This window comes from Strongylocentrotus purpuratus, unplaced genomic scaffold (assembly GCF_000002235.5).
Source record: "Strongylocentrotus purpuratus isolate Spur 01 unplaced genomic scaffold, Spur_5.0 spur5_scaffold_13, whole genome shotgun sequence".
Classification (NCBI taxonomy): Eukaryota; Metazoa; Echinodermata; class Echinoidea; order Camarodonta; family Strongylocentrotidae; genus Strongylocentrotus; species Strongylocentrotus purpuratus.
In genome coordinates, this window is record NW_022145598.1 from 7,963,486 (window position 1) to 7,979,602 (window position 16,117).

Below are 16,117 nucleotides of genomic sequence, written 5' to 3' on the forward strand. Positions count from 1 at the left end.
AACACTCATGTTGGCCTATCCGACTCTAAAATGCTCTTTTTTGTTATTCCCCCCGAGGCACCGCCCCCCCCCCCCAACTAAAAAACAAAAGTGGTCAACTGTCGAACTGTTCATTAGAAAGCAGCCTCATCTGTCATATAAGGGCTGCTCCCCACCCCCCCCCCCCCGTATCCCAACACTGAGAATCTTTGTGAGACAGGCTTGGAGAGTGGGGTGAGGGGTATAGAGGCCCGGGGGAGGGGGAGGGGGGGTGGGGAAGAGGGTGATGGGGAAGAGGGGAGAGGGTATGGAGTTCATAAATAAGAGGGAGAGAGAGAGAGAGAGAGAGAGAGAGAACGGGGGGGGGGGGGAAGGAGTTTATATACAGCGAAGAAAAAGTATGAAATCACGATCTGATCTTTTCTTTACAAAATCTGAAAATCAGTGGAAATAAAAGCAGCCAATGCAGCGGGGGGGGGGGGGGGGGTAACTCAGATTTGGTTTTGTCAAGCTTCGCTTATGATTGCGGTCTCCTGCACTTTTCCAACAGAATATTTCCAAACAGAACATGGTACCTATTAGGCTATAAGGGACGTCCAGTCAAAACGCAACCCATGTTTAAGGTTTTGCCCGGGATTACCAGCTTATAATTTGGTCAGAAGCTGAACTTAAATAGATGATATTGATAAATCTGTGCGACCATCGGCGAGGAATTCGGATGAAACAGCAGATGATTTCAATTATCTTTGCGGGATTTTGCACATAGAATTTTCACTTTAGCGAGATTATGTGTGAGATATTATCCTGAAAAAAATAGTAACCCATGCTTAAGGCCAAGAGCTAAAAACTGGAGGCACTTTTAGAGATTTTACAGCACAAAAATTATACTCCATGTTAAGGGATCTTCAGTGCAAAAAAAGTAACCCATTAGAGCAAGTACCCACCCCCCCCCCCCACCCCCTCCGGGCAATGCACGCCAACATATTGTATCAAAATCTGCAAATTCTTTTATCTACATCCCATTTTCTAATCCACTTTTAAAAATCCCCACTTTAAGCTAATCTTGAGCTCTGGTATGGGCATAGTATGCCGAGCCTGAGAACATGGCTATAATTATTCATTCTGTATTTGTTTATCCTACAGTTAGATTGATTGTTTGACCCAGTAAAATAAAAACATTTGCACAGAGTGACCTGTCTTGATCACATGAGGTCGGGCCTATACTTTCCTTGATTTCCTTACCTTTCTATGCTCCATGATTACTCATCCCCTATCGTTTGATGTCCTTTATTTGTAATCTTGGACATTCAGTGTAAGTGTTGTAAGATTCTGTAAGAATTTGTTTTCTATCATATGCAGAACTCAAGCTTATCTTTAATGTTATGTGCTTTGGAATTTTAGTTCATGATTTTAGCTGCAGATTCGTTGTACCTGCATGTCTGCGGGGATGTTTTGGTGATGTAATCTTTATATATTCATCGATAGTTTAGTCATATTTCAGATTCAGATTCAGATTCAGATTTTATTTCCGTTTCAAAACAAACAAAATATAAACAGACATAATATAATACAGTCAAATATAATATAAACAAAGTAAATTCAGTATTATGTAGAACAAAATTTAGTTGATAAGAAATATTGGGAAAAAACAGTACTGAACAATAGAAAAAAAAAATGACCTTGATGAAGTAATTCAAAACGGAGGGGCTTGCTAAAAAAGCAGAGCTTGTATGAGGCAAGCCCCTGACTTAGTTACATGGATACGCTTAAAGAATTATGGTCGAAAGCTAATACCAGTAAAACACACTAAAAGGGAATACAAAAAAAAAGAAAAAGTAAAAGTAAAAATAAAAGTAAGATAAATATAGAACAGAGAGAGAGAGAGAGAGAAAGGGGAGAGAGCAAGAGAGAAATAGAGAGCGAGAGAAAGGCAGGAAGAAGGAGATGGGGACAGGAGGCAGGTCGTTAGGCTTGTTTAGATTATTCTTAAAAAAAAAAAAAAAGGAGGAAAGGAGGAATAACAAAAGGAAAGATTTGTTTTATCTTTCCGTAGGTTTAGATTTTTGAGCTTGGCTTGTTGGTGGGGAGTATTGGCTGATTAATGTTTTCCTAAGTTTACGTTTAAAATTGCTAAGACTAGGGGCTTCTTTTATATCGTTGGGAAGAGAATTCCAATAGGCACATCCAGCGAAGACAAATGAATTCTGTGCAAATAATGTTCGTGTTAAGGGTAAGTGATAACAGTTCCGTTGTCTAGTCGGGTAATTGTGTACAGAGGCATTTTTGCAGAACATATCGGAAAAATTGCGGGGAGGTCGTCTTTACTTAGTTTGAACATAAATTGGCCGAGTTGGAACACATAGATATCTTTCACTTTGAGAATATTATTTTCGAAAAATAAAATATCTGTATGAGATCTGAATTGTGTTTGAAATATTATCCTGAGTGCTTTTTTCTGCAGCAGTAGGATCCTATTTAATTGTGTTTGTATTGCACATCCCCATGCTATAATCCCATAATTAATGTATGGTAATATTAAGGTATGATATAATGTAAGAAGAGTTCGAGAAGGAAGAAAGTATTTGAGTTTATTGATAATACCGATGTTTCGTGAAATGGTTTTGCATATATTATCGATGTGAGTTTTCCATGATAATTTTTCATCAATAAACACTCCCAAGAATTTGGTTGTAGAAACATTAACAAGAGCAGCGTTATCAAAAATAATTTCACCTGGCAAACTATTGATTTTGTTGCTAAATAGCATGTAATTGGTCTTCTGCAGATTAAGTGATAGTTTATTAGCCTTGATCCAGTCAGTTACATTTTTTAGTTCAGAGTTTACAGTTCTAAGTAGTTGGTTCGCATTCTCATGAGAAAAGAAAATGTTGGAGTCATCTGCAAAAAGTATAAATGATAATAAATTTGAAGATTTTTGAATGTCATTAATATAGGTAATAAAAAGAAGGGGGCCGAGTAGGCTACCCTGCGGTACACCACAGGTAATAGGAAGTGTAGAAGAATTACAGTTGTTAACCGATACAAATTGAGTCCTATCTGTAAGGTAACTCCTGAACCACTCCAAGGCCTTCCCTCTAATACCATAGTGAGAAAGTTTGTGAAGAAGAATTTCATGGTTTATAGTGTCGAAGGCCTTGGAGAAGTCCAGGAATATACCTACAGTATGCAAACCTTTATCAATGGAAGTGGTAACTGTTTTCATAAAAGACAAAATTGCATGCGAGGTGCTATGATTTTCACGGAAACCAAATTGGAAGTGTGAGAAAATATTGTATTTTTTAAAAAACGTGGTTGTTCTTGTGGCTGATCATAATAACACTTGGTGGCTACCATTTTTTTTACTACAAAAATAAATAAGATCTGGCTATTTGTGTCAGTCGATCAGTAGACTTCAACAATGATCACGGTCTGTAAACAAATAAGATAAAAGAAGATACCCTAAAAGGGGAAGAGATTTCATGCGGTCATGCATTTTTTGGTTGTTGTTGGGGTTGTTACAATCATAAACAAAGACAGATTATGTTCAGTAATGAGTGTCCCTTTTTTGTACAATGATGTTTCATCTTTTTATTAAAGCATGGACGAAGAGGTCGAAAACTTTTCTCTTTTCTATTTTTTTTTGTTTTTGTACTTTGTTTTACTGTAATTTGTTTTGCAAAATAAATGATTTTCAAAGCACAATGCCATCCGAAAGATAGCATAATCTTTATTTATGCGCAACAGCGCCATCTTACGATCAACCCGTACTTCATAAACAAGAAACAGCTGATTGCTGTGTACATACTGGTCCTGAACTGCATGCTGTGTTACAGTACAGTCACTAATGGAAGAGCCTATACCGACCATGTGTGTCAGTCATTTGGGTAAATAGACGAACTTCACTCAATACTTTTATGTACCTAACCCTTTCGCATGTTTGTTGATGACTAACTGAAAATTGAGAAATGTCATGTCACAATAGTAACGCCATTAAGTCACTGATCACGAATCAGCGAATTGTATGAATCATGAACTTGATGTACAGATCGATCTCCATCAAACATTAATTTATGAATCACTGTGAAGTGAGCTGATGCAGCTTCAGTTTCATTCTTTACCTAAAAGGCCTTTACCCGAAATTCTGGAAGAATGCTGTGTTCTCAGCAGTCAGGCTTTGATCCAGTTCAAGTTTGTGTTCGTTCCCTAGCTCTCACAGTTTGGTGTCTAATTGGCATATGCCTGAAAATTAAATTTAAAAATGTAGCTGTTGGGGTGAAATTTTGATTTTGATTTTGGCTGGTTGATTCAGAAATTTCACCTGCTTTAAATACCTATAAAACTTTGGTAGATGAAAGATAGCAATAAAAAGTATTAATGCCTATAGCCGTTACCCGTTGGTCCGTCCCCTTTTTCTTACTATTACTCTTATATGTTAATCAAGGGCTGATTTTGATGAGATGTGCCAGTGACCACGAAGGGAGGTCTGATTTCCACTGGCCAAACTAGTGCAGATAGGGCTTTAATAAATATGACCGTCATTTTGTAATATTTGAAATAATCTTTAAGATGTAGCTATAAATCTCTCTCCTTCAAGTATTGCAACGAAAGGATAAGTCGTTGGCTATATAGATTCTTTATTTGTTCGATATGTCTTCAAAGTGTTGTGGCCTATACAGTTAAACATTTTATGTCCAAACGTACCTGCCCAATTAAAATGTTGTCCCAAGCTTGATATTATAGAATTGATCCAGAACGTCAAGACTGATGCTTTATCAAAATGTGTCAATTAAGTGAAATGGTAATTTAGTTGACTTTGAGTCGTCTGTAGAGAGAAAGATATTGAGTTTGACAACCTAGCTGGCATGCAACCTTTGTTAGATAGTGGGTTCTTGTATAGCGCTCATGTCTGTCAGACTTGACACTCCTGGCGATCCACAATTACCAGTTTTACGTACCCCAGCTTTAACATGGCTGCATCATGCATGCCATTACGGCACTCTCCTGCCAGGTACCTAACATCACCTGGGTTGAGTGTGGCAAATGTAGATCTATGTCTTGCCAAAGGACATTATAGTGCCACGGCAGGACTCGAACCAAGGACGTTGTGATACACAGTCAGGTGACGTACGTATCCACTAGCTCGACCTCGACACCACAAATGAGGGGCAATTATACAATTAAAGTCCATCAAATAACCCCCAAATGTAAATCAATCCAATTATTTGTGCAACAGGATACCTTTATGTGATGATGTCAAGCCCGGGCACTAAATCCTCTCATCCAACCATCAGCCCAAGTTAGCGTTGTTCAAGAACGTTGGTACCCAATTGGTACCAACCCCTGTATTGTACTGCATTTTCCTGAAGGTATTTTGTTGAATTTTGTTGCCCTTAAACAAGAAGTAAAAAGGAATTTAAAAGAAAGAGAGAAAGAAAGAAAGAAAGAAAGAAAAAAAAAAAAAAAAGAAAGAAAGAAAGAAAGAAAGAAAGAAAGAAGAAAAAGAGGAAAACGAGGAGAAAAAAAAGAAGAAACAAGAGAATGAGAAGACAAGGAGAAGGAGAAGAAGAAGAAGGAAAAGGAGGAGGAGAAGAAGAAGAAGAATTGACAAGAGAAGGTGAATAATAAGAAGAAGAAGAATGAGAAGAAGGAGACGAAGGAGAAGGAATAGGAGAAGGAGAAGGAGAAGGAGAAATAGAAAGAAAGGAAGGAGAAGAAAGAATAGAAAAAATATCTTTGTGGCTGTAAGCATTCAGTCTGAGGCCTATTGAAGGAATTCAACAAAGAGATTTACAGGGCTATCCAATTGTGTGCAAATATGGATTTCAATGAAATGGAAATAACTTCCTTTTAAGTTTACAACAGGAAGTCAGGAAGTCTGTTGTGATTCTTTACCTTGGTTAAACAATGACACGAAACAAGGTGAATATTCAAAGAATGTTGAAGGCACCCATCATTTGTTAACAGATAATTTCCATTTTGAATGTCAGTATGGAGGCTACAGAGGTAGAGCAAAGTGATATATAGAATAATAAACCTGCTGCAAAAGTGAAACTACATGATATTCATGGACTTAACCTTTCATGGTTCTTTTGTTAGCATGCTGTAATTATGGCAAAGCTGTAACAGAATGAGACAAGGAACTAATGTTGGGTTTCAATTTTTGTTTTGAAATTTCTATTATACAACAGTAAACCTGTGTCCATATGTACAGTTGTGTATACAAGATAGGCAAGATAAACAAGAACTCTCTTAAAACATTTACCCATTTTTTCTCCAGAATTCAGAATCAGATTTAACTTTTTGTTTGGAATCCATTGTTTGCCCTTTCACCTTTCCTCCTTCCTGAAGTTTGTAATTGAATCACTTCTAATTCTGTCTTTACTTTTCACTTTGTTCTCTTTATTTGTTCATGTCTCTCTTTTCACTTTTAGTCCCTCCCTTCCCTTTATCTATTAATGTTGATTTTTTTTCTCTCTCTCTCTCTTTCTCTCTCTCTCTCCCCCTCTCTCTCTCTTTCCCTCTCTCTCTCTCTCTCTCTCTCTCTCTCTCCCTCTCTCTTCTTTTCTCTCTCTCCTTCCACTTGTTACTTTATGATTTTTCTTCTCTCCTCGTCCCAAAGTTTTGCTTTTTATTTGATTCCCTCTTTCCCTTTTTCTCTTCTTATCTTAACTCCTTCACTTTATGTTCTTTCTATTTCCAATCCTTCCTCATCCACAATAAAACAGAAAAAAAAAAAAGTAATGACAAGTACTGTATGCCATTTTCTCCCATCCTTGGCCTCTTCCTTTTACTTCATCAAATATTCCCTATCATTCTATTTTCTAATCCACTTCTTCTTTCACTTCAAATTTATGTCCCTTTCTTTCCCTTTTCTTTTTTTTTTTACATTCATTTCACATTCATTTTCACATTCATTCTGGATTTGTTAATTTTCACCCCTAGCCTCTCCATCATTTTTTCTTTTATTTTCTTCCCTTCTCTCTCCGTCCTTTCTCCCACTTTTATTATATCCCTTCTTTTCTTTTCCTTATTTTGACCACCTTTTTTGGATAGACTTCAATGTTCAAGTGTTTTCTTCACTTTTCAGTTATTCTCCCCTCCAATTTCTTCCCCCCCCCTCTCTCTCTCTCAGTCTTCCCTCTCTCAGTCTGGCTCTTTTTCCTTCATTGTGCTTTGGACTGAGTCACCCTATTCCTCCTGCCTCACATTCAACCCTTAAAAATAGATAACAGAGCTCACCCTCTGCTCTTCTTTACATGATTATGATTTATTTTATTTTGTATTTTATTGAAATATATTTTATCAGGATAACAAGAATCAGATATACATTGTAAATACAAAATCTGTTTTACATCATGGTCATGTAAAGATCATCTGTATCAGTCATCTTTGTTTCTTTATTTCAAAATCAACATTCACTTTGTCCCTTTTGTTGATCTTCCTATCTCTCTCTCTCTACCCTCCTCCTTTTCCCCTTCTTTCTCTTCTTTTTTCTTCATTCCGCCCTTCCTATGTAGCCTAAATATTGTGATCATATAATGTCTAATGTTAAATTCCTGACTGTATCTCTCTTTCTCTCTCTCTCTCTCTCTCTCTCTCTCTCTCTCTCTCTCTGTTGAAAAGGAATGATATCTATTCAATAGGCACCTTCCCCCAATCGCTTGTTTTCCTCCCTGCCCACTTTGCATCTTACATCCCTCTTCCTTCATAATCCCACCATCTCTAACTCCTATATCCATTTCATCAATCAATCACGATGCCTGAGTATACACCACCAAGAACAGGGGTGTATAGAGGAAGAATACATGCACTTCACAGGTACACTTGTACATAAAAGGCTTTAAATGTTATATCCGAATGTCACCACACACAAAACACCCCACTCACTGTTCATACACCATAATGGAGGTAATACTACTACTCCTTCATACATTTCTTACATTTTTCCTGTGTATGCTACATGGACAATTACTGTCTCCATGGCATACAAAGAGCTAGATACTTAATTTCTAAAATATACCAGGGTATGATTTATCGTAGTATTATTCACGGATCATTTGTCTCCATTCCAAGGTTTCTGTTGAAAGATAAGAGCCTAGATGTAATATCATTAAAAGTCAAAGTGATAAAAATGAATTGCGTCAGCTTTGACATTTCTAGAAACATAACACGTACGTTTAACAAGGTAAAACCAATGCTAGACAATCCTGGAATTGTCGCATTCTAAAGATGCTTTCAGATATAATGCCATTAAAGCTAGTACTGTCAATGTCAATAAAAGCATTGTGCCTGACACAGTGTACCACTTCAAATAAAGTGATCGGGCATGACATATTGAACAATATGGTGCTTTGTAAAAGAAAATGGGGGGGGGGGGGGATAAAAATGAAAAATTGAAAGATAATACAGAGAGATTTGATTGCCTAAAAAGGGAATGAGAAGATCGCACGGAGTAAAAATGTCAATGATATAATAACCAAATGGGAAATTAAAAAGTGGGGCAATTAGAGGAAGACAGGGAGAGGGAGAAAAAGAGACAAAACATGCAGAAAGAGAAAGAGAAAGAGAGGAAGAGAGAGAGAGAGAGAGAGAGAGAGTGGGGGGGGGGGGTGGTAGAGAAAGAAGAATGAGAATGAAAAAAAAGAAAAAGAGTGGGAGAGAGAGAGAGAGAGACGGACAGACAACAGGAATTTACCATGTGACATTTATTAGCTCACAATATTTATAGTCTATATAGGAAAGAAGGAATGAATAAAAAAGAAGAGAAAGAAGGGAGAAAAAGGAGGAGGAGAGAGAGAGAGAGAAAGATAGACGGAGAGAAGACAGGAATTTAACATGTGACATATCGTCGCTGTTTTCACGAAGTGACGGTAGTGAAAAAAAATTGCATTCACTTTGCGTTACGATTTTCCTCACTACCGTCACTTCGTGAAAACAAGGACGATATAGGATAGGAAGGAGTGAAGAAATTGAAAAAGAAGGGTCGAGTGATAAGAAAAGTGAAGTAAGAAGAGATAGAGAGAGAGAGAGAGAGAACAGGACAGACAGACAGACAGACAACAGGAATTTAACATGTAACAGTATATGATCACAATATTTAGGCTACATATAGGAAGGCAGGAAGAAAGAAATAGAAGAGGAAGCAGGGATAAGAAAAAAAGAAACTTTGAGACGGAGAGACAACAGGAATTTAACATGTGCCATTCCGAGCTCACAATATTTAGTCTACATAGAAAGGAAGGAATGAACAAATAGAAGAGGAAGTATATAGGAATCAAAATAATAGGAAGAGAGAGAGAGAGAGAGGGGGGGGGGTGGTAGAGAAAGAAAAATATGGACAAATGAAATTGTCCGTTTGGAGCCGACAGGGTTTTAGCTCAGTTATCCCTACTGCATTAAAGGTAATACAAAGTTTTGGGAAATTTTGAAAATTGGGTGGATGGTGATTCTTTACCATTTTGATATATTTAGATGCCCCTGTGGATGTATCATAAGCACTAGAAAATTTAGCCCCTGAAACACTTCTGCTTTCGAGAAAAATTGAATATAAAAATTTACCGGTGCTCCCGGTAAATTTCGATAAATTTCAAATAGCGCCTACGGTCGTACAATGGTAGCTGCGACCATGAAAATCTCAGAATACGTAGTTGTGATATATAATTTTCAGACGGAAATAGCTAATCGGTCAACTTTAGTCAAGAAACAATGTTTTATGACTTAATTAATATCTTGACATTGAGAGGGAGGTATACGACATAAAGAGTTTATTATATACAATTTCATAACTTTAGACTCGATTTCAACCGCGACAACGACCACTGAATATTGTAGGATCGCATATGCTTCCAATATGTTCATTTTAACCAAATTTATGACAACATACCAAAACTTTGTATTACCTTTAAGCCTATGGGAATTATTTAATTTAGTAGTCCATGGGTTTACATCTGTGTGTCTCTAAACAGAGTAGCAGAAGAATTACATGTAGGAGGAAGAGAGGGAGGATGAGGATGAGGAGATAAAGAATGTTAAAAAAAATAAAACAGAAAAGACAAAACGAAAGGAGAAAGTACAAGATGATAGTGAGAGGTGTGAAGATTAAAAAAAAAAAAAAAAAAAAAAAAAGAAAAAAAAAATGAACAAACTAACATATATGTGAGTAAACTCAGTTGCATGGAACAAATTAAATATATTTGAAACATGGTAGCCCTCTCAGTTTAGGAGGGTGCAGTTTCAGAATTTGCAATCCAGATATATGACAGATGTAGAGAGTGAGTGTGTGAGAGAGAGAGAGAGAGAGAGAGAGAGAGAGAGAGAGAGAGAGAAGGGGGTGGGGGGGGGGGTCAATGTCGCTATTCATAAGGACCGCTATTCATAAGGTCCGCTATTCATAAGGTCCATTATTCATAAGGACCGCTATTCATAAGGTCCGCTTTTCATAATTGGAGAAAAGGGTCATTATTCATAAGGGTCATTATTTTTAAGGACCGCTATTCATAATCAAAGAAGAGGGTCGGTATTCATAATATTAGAAGAGGGTCGCTATTCATAATAGGAAATCGGGGTCGTTATTCATAAGGGTCCCTATTCATAATATTACAAAAGGGTCGGTATTCATAACACAGAAAGAGGGTCGCTATTCATAATACGAAATGAGGGTCGCTATTCATAATAAAAAATGAGGGTCGCTATTCATAATGCAAAATGAGGGTCGTTATTCATAAGGGTTATTATTCATAAGGGTCATTATTCATAATAAGAAATGAGGGTCGCTATTCATTATAAGAAATGAGGGTCGCTATTCATAATAGAAGAAGAGGGTCGCTATTCATAATAGGAGAAGAGGGTCGCTATTCATAATAGGAGTAGAGGGTCGCTATTCATAATAGGAGCAGAGGGTCGCTATTCATAATAGAAGAAGAGGGTCGCTATTCATAATAGGAGAAGAGGGTCGCTATTCATAATAGAAGAAGAGGGTCGCTATTCATAATAGGAGTAGAGGGTCGCTATTCATAATAAGAAATGAGGGTCGCTATTCATAATAAGAAATGAGGGTCGCTATTCATAATAGAAGAAGAGGGTCGCTATTCATAATACGAGAAGAGGGTCGCTATTCATAATAGGAGTAGGGGGTCGCTATTCATAATAAGAAATAAGGGTCGCTATTCATAATATGAAATGAGGGTTGCCATTCATAATACGAAATGAGGGTCGCTATTCATAATAAGAAATGAGGGTCGCTATTCATAATAGGAGTAGACGGTCGCTATTCATGATACGAAATGAGGTTAGCTATTCATAATACGCCCCCCCCCCTCGGCTACGTTCCTGGTCCTGTAGGGGGGGCGATATATAGCCCTGAATAGTTGTCTCTTTTTAAAGTAATTATATTTTATCTGTTATCTTTGATAATTATATAGAGCCAACCCCCGCTCATGTGGTGACGAAAAAAAAGTAAAACATAACACACATGTAATCCTATCGTAAATTTTCCTCCTTGTTGGAAATCTTGCCCCACCACCCTGCCCCCGACTGATCTTATCCAGGCTACGCCACTGAGATATTAAGTACGCCAAGCAGGCCCATTATCCATTTTAGCTTGCTATTTAAGAAACTAGTAATTCTTTATACGACAATAATGTTTTTGTAGAAAGTAATTTTTATTAGGACTTATGGACCTACAAATTACTGAGCGGAATTGGACCTGACAATTGGACCTAAGCCCAGTATCTACCGATCCCCCGAGCCCCCCCCCCCCATCAGTACGCCCCGGCGCGGATCCAGAATTTTCCAATTGGGGGGGGGGGGGGACGGAAATTTGAAAAATGCGCAGACCGTTTTTTCAAGTCAACATACCAATACTGACAAGGTCATATTAGAAGCACGATACGGGTACCTAGAAGCAGGAACAATTTTGGAAAGGGGTGCAAGCTCACTTCACGTCTCTTGTCCGATATCAACATTCCCCGTTTTTAAGATATACATTTTTTGACATTTTCATCTGGGGGGGGGGGGGGGGGCTAAAGCCTCTTGCCCGATAATTTTCTAGTTTACAATTCTGCTTGTGAGCGAAACGAGCGAGCAAAAATTTGAGCATTATATGTTTTTTGTGAAAGTGTTATTTATCACCAAGATAAACAAGAAAAGATATCAAAAATTCATATTCGGGCAGCTTGCTGTCCCCCCCCTCCCCTCCCCCACACATTACGCGCGAAAGCTTTGAACTTTCATTAATTATTAGAAAAAGAAGACGATTTATTGTACCATTCTCGACTCTTAATCCTTGTCTGAATTCAGTCTTCCCCCTCGCTTTTACCTTTCATTAATTATTAGAGAAAAATTACGATTTGTTGTACCGTTCTCGACTCTTAATAATTGTCTGAATTCTATTCCCCCCTCTTGCGCAAAGCGCGTAAGCTTTGACCTTTCATTGTTTAATGCAATTATTAGAGAAAGAAGATGATTCGTTGTTCCATTCTCGACTCTTAATCCTTGTCTGAATTCAGTTTCCCCCCTCCCGCGCAAAACGTGGAAGCTTTGATGTTTCATTAAATTATTAGAGAAAGAAGAGGATTTGAAGAGAAAGTTTCGTATTATGAATAGCGACCCTCTTCCCCTTTTATGAATAGCGACCCCTTACTCCTATTATCAATAGCGACCCTCATTTCATATTATGAATAGCGACCCTCTTCTCCTATTATGAATAGCGACCCTCTTCTCCTATTATGTATAGCGACCATCTACTCCTATTATGAATAGCGACTCTCTTCACCTATTATGAATAGCGACCCTCTTCTCCTATTATGAATAGCGACCCTCTTCTCCTATTATGAATAGCGACCCTCTTCTCCTATTATGAATAGCGACCCTCTTCTATTATGAATAGCGACCCTCATTTCCTATTATGAATAGCGACCCTCTTCTCCTATTATGAATAGCGACCCTCTTCTCCTATTATGAATAGCGACCCTCTTCTCCTATTATGAATAGCGAACCTCATTTCGTATTATGAATAGCGACCCTCTTCTCCTATTATGAATAGCGACCCTCTTCTCCTTTTATGAATAGCGACCCTCTTCTCCTATTATGAATAGCGACCCTCTTCTCCTATTATGAATAGCGAACCTCATTTCCTATTATGAGTAGCGACCCTCTTTTCCTATTATGAATAGCGACCCTCTTCTCCTATTATGAATAGCGACCCTCATTTCGTATTATGAATAGCGACCCTCTTCCCGTGTTATGAATAGCGACCCTTATAAGTAATGAACCTTATTTCGTATTATGAATAGCGACCCTCTCGTCGTATTATGAATAGCGACCCTGATTTCATATTATGAATAGCGGTCCTTATGATTAATGACCCTTAATATGAATTATGAATAGCGACCCTCATCTCACGTTATGAATAGCGGTCCTTATGATTAACGAACCTTATTTCATTATGAATAGTGACCCTCTTTTGCCCTTATGAATAGCGGACCCGGAAGTACGGGAATTTACGCGTTATGAATAGCGGTCCTTATGAATAGCGGACCTTATGAATAGCGGTCCTTATGAATAGCGAATAGACCCCGGTGGGGGGGGGGGGGTGTAACCCTTTATTAAAGCTTGTATTCCCCATAAGTTATTGTAATATGTTGTTTACTGAAATCCATTAGAGTGTTTACACTAATACAAATAAACCCTTCTTGCTTCCATTATATTACCAAACCACTTGGGCTTATGTTATTAGACAATAATATAATCCATGCACAATGCATCCATGTAGGTATAATGCAGTTTTATGGATTCATGGTCTGCAGGTTTATCATAATTGATCATATTTGCAGGGTGCTTATAATTATTATCCAATGATAGTGTGTATATTTCACATGGATACTAGATGGATACTTAAAGAGAAGGTTGAGTTCTGGGAAGAGGTGAAAAATAATTTGTGAGCATTACTCATTCTTATTATGCAAGTGTGGAAGAACATCAGTTAAGACATGTTCCCTGAAAAGCATGGCTCTTCAAATGCCTTCATATTCTAAATATGCATGTAACATCGTAAAAATCGGGGGGGGGGGGGGGCGGCTTTTTATGCCACGTGTCCCTGTAGTCCCATATACATCTTTCTGTGCGAGTGTTTGTAACTTTACCAAGACTTGGCCAAATTTCTTATCATTTTGATGATTCCAGAACCTTGCAATACACACAAATTCTTATATGCTAGATGATCAACCTTACACTGTTTCTTTCACAATGCAATCGCATGACCAGAACTCAACTTCATCTTTAAGCACTATCAAGAAACTATGATTGATTGCCTAGTACATTTCTACCCATTGTAATCCCTTGTATATTACAAGTCATGCATTAATGCATTCTTCCTCACAACAAGCAATGGAGACTAATGATGTACATGTCTGATAGCAATAGTGGGTGTGATACGATCAGTGTTGTGTGTTAAAGGGTGTAAAAGGGCATCCCCCTCAAAAAATTAAGAATGAAATATAATGCACAATACTGGTAGTGGTAGTCTTAATTGCTATTGTTTGAAAACTTTAAGGTGTTCCTTTAAAATATCTTCCAGAGGTTTTTTTTTTGTGGGGGGGGGGGGGGGGGGGAGAGGGGTACCTGCAGAGAGATTCTGAAAACTTAAATTTAGCAGACCAGCCTGTAGTTATATATATTTTAGATAGCTTAGACAGATACCGAGATGTGATTGGTCCAGAGCTCGTCACGTGATATCAATTGTGAGGATCCAAATTGTTATATTTTCCTGGCCGGTCACTTTTCGGTGTTATATTAACCAGCTGGTGAAATGAATATATTTTTAATCAATGCATGTCGCCCTCTTGAGGACTGTATGCCACCAATTACACACATTACACCATAATACCGAAGGTCATTTTAATTTTGTCAATATTTTTTTTTCATGAATTTTTTTTTTCCTTGAAATTATTTTTTCCACATTTTCTTTTTTTTTTTCCCGAAAAATGCTTTTTGGGTAAGAATTTTTTTTTTGATTTTTTTTTTTTTTTCTTTTTTTTTCCCCCAAATTTAATTTTTTTTTTTTTTTTGGTAAGGTTTTTTTTTCTTTGTTGAACTATCTCGACAGATTATTTTTCCGTAATTTCCGAGAAAAAAAAGGGGTATTTTTTTCGGGCAAACAATTTTTGGACCCCACCCCCCCCCCCCCCCCACAAAAAGGGCTATCTAATATAACAGTAATTGACTGGCAGGGGGTATATAACATTATTTGGACCTGAAGGGAGTTATATTTCCCCTTGTGACCATATTTTCCCTCAGCGCTGCACGCTTCGGGAAAATATAACCACTTGGGAAATATAACTCTCTTTAGCGGTCCAAATAATGTTTTATATACCTCACTTAAGAAATCCAGCCATCTGATTGGTCGAATTGCATTCATAAACTTCAACTGTTCCTGTAAAATTCCCGGTAACCATGCTTAAAACATTTCAATATTTTTAATAACCATGGTTATTAAAAAAATAGGTCAGTCTCCATGGTTACCCCATAGGTTTACATGTTAAAAAATGGTTTGAGCGATGGAGGATACCATACGTGTGCGAAAAATTGGTCGGCAATTTCAATACAATTGAATCTCGATCGATCTTACCGACAATTTTATCTTGCATTGTTGACATGAAGACGAAAATTAACTCTCAAAAACAAAAAAACAACATCTGCCGATAGATCTTGATCTAAGTTCGTGCCAATATGCATTGCAAAAGTAAAAGAAGGGTCCGTTTCATGGAGCTTTTGCGAAGCATCCCTCACGCGGAGCCGTTTTCAATCCATTTTAATGTATATATTGGAGAAAACTGCCAAGCATGTTAACGGCGCGCGATAGCCGAGTGGTCTAAGCGTTGGTTTTCGATACACCTCTTGTTGTACGCAAGAGTTCGAATCCCGTCTTCGACAAAAATGTAAATTATTTTTTATTTTTTATTTTTTAGTCTATTTTTTTCGGCATATAAAAGTATTAATGACTGCTTTAATATTCGAGAAATAGTTGTTTTCATACGCTCTCGGGAAGGTTACAATTGGGCTATTCCCCTCGGCAAGCCTCGGGGAATAGCACAATTCTAACCTTCCCTTGAGCGTAATAAAACAACTATTTCTCTCAAAG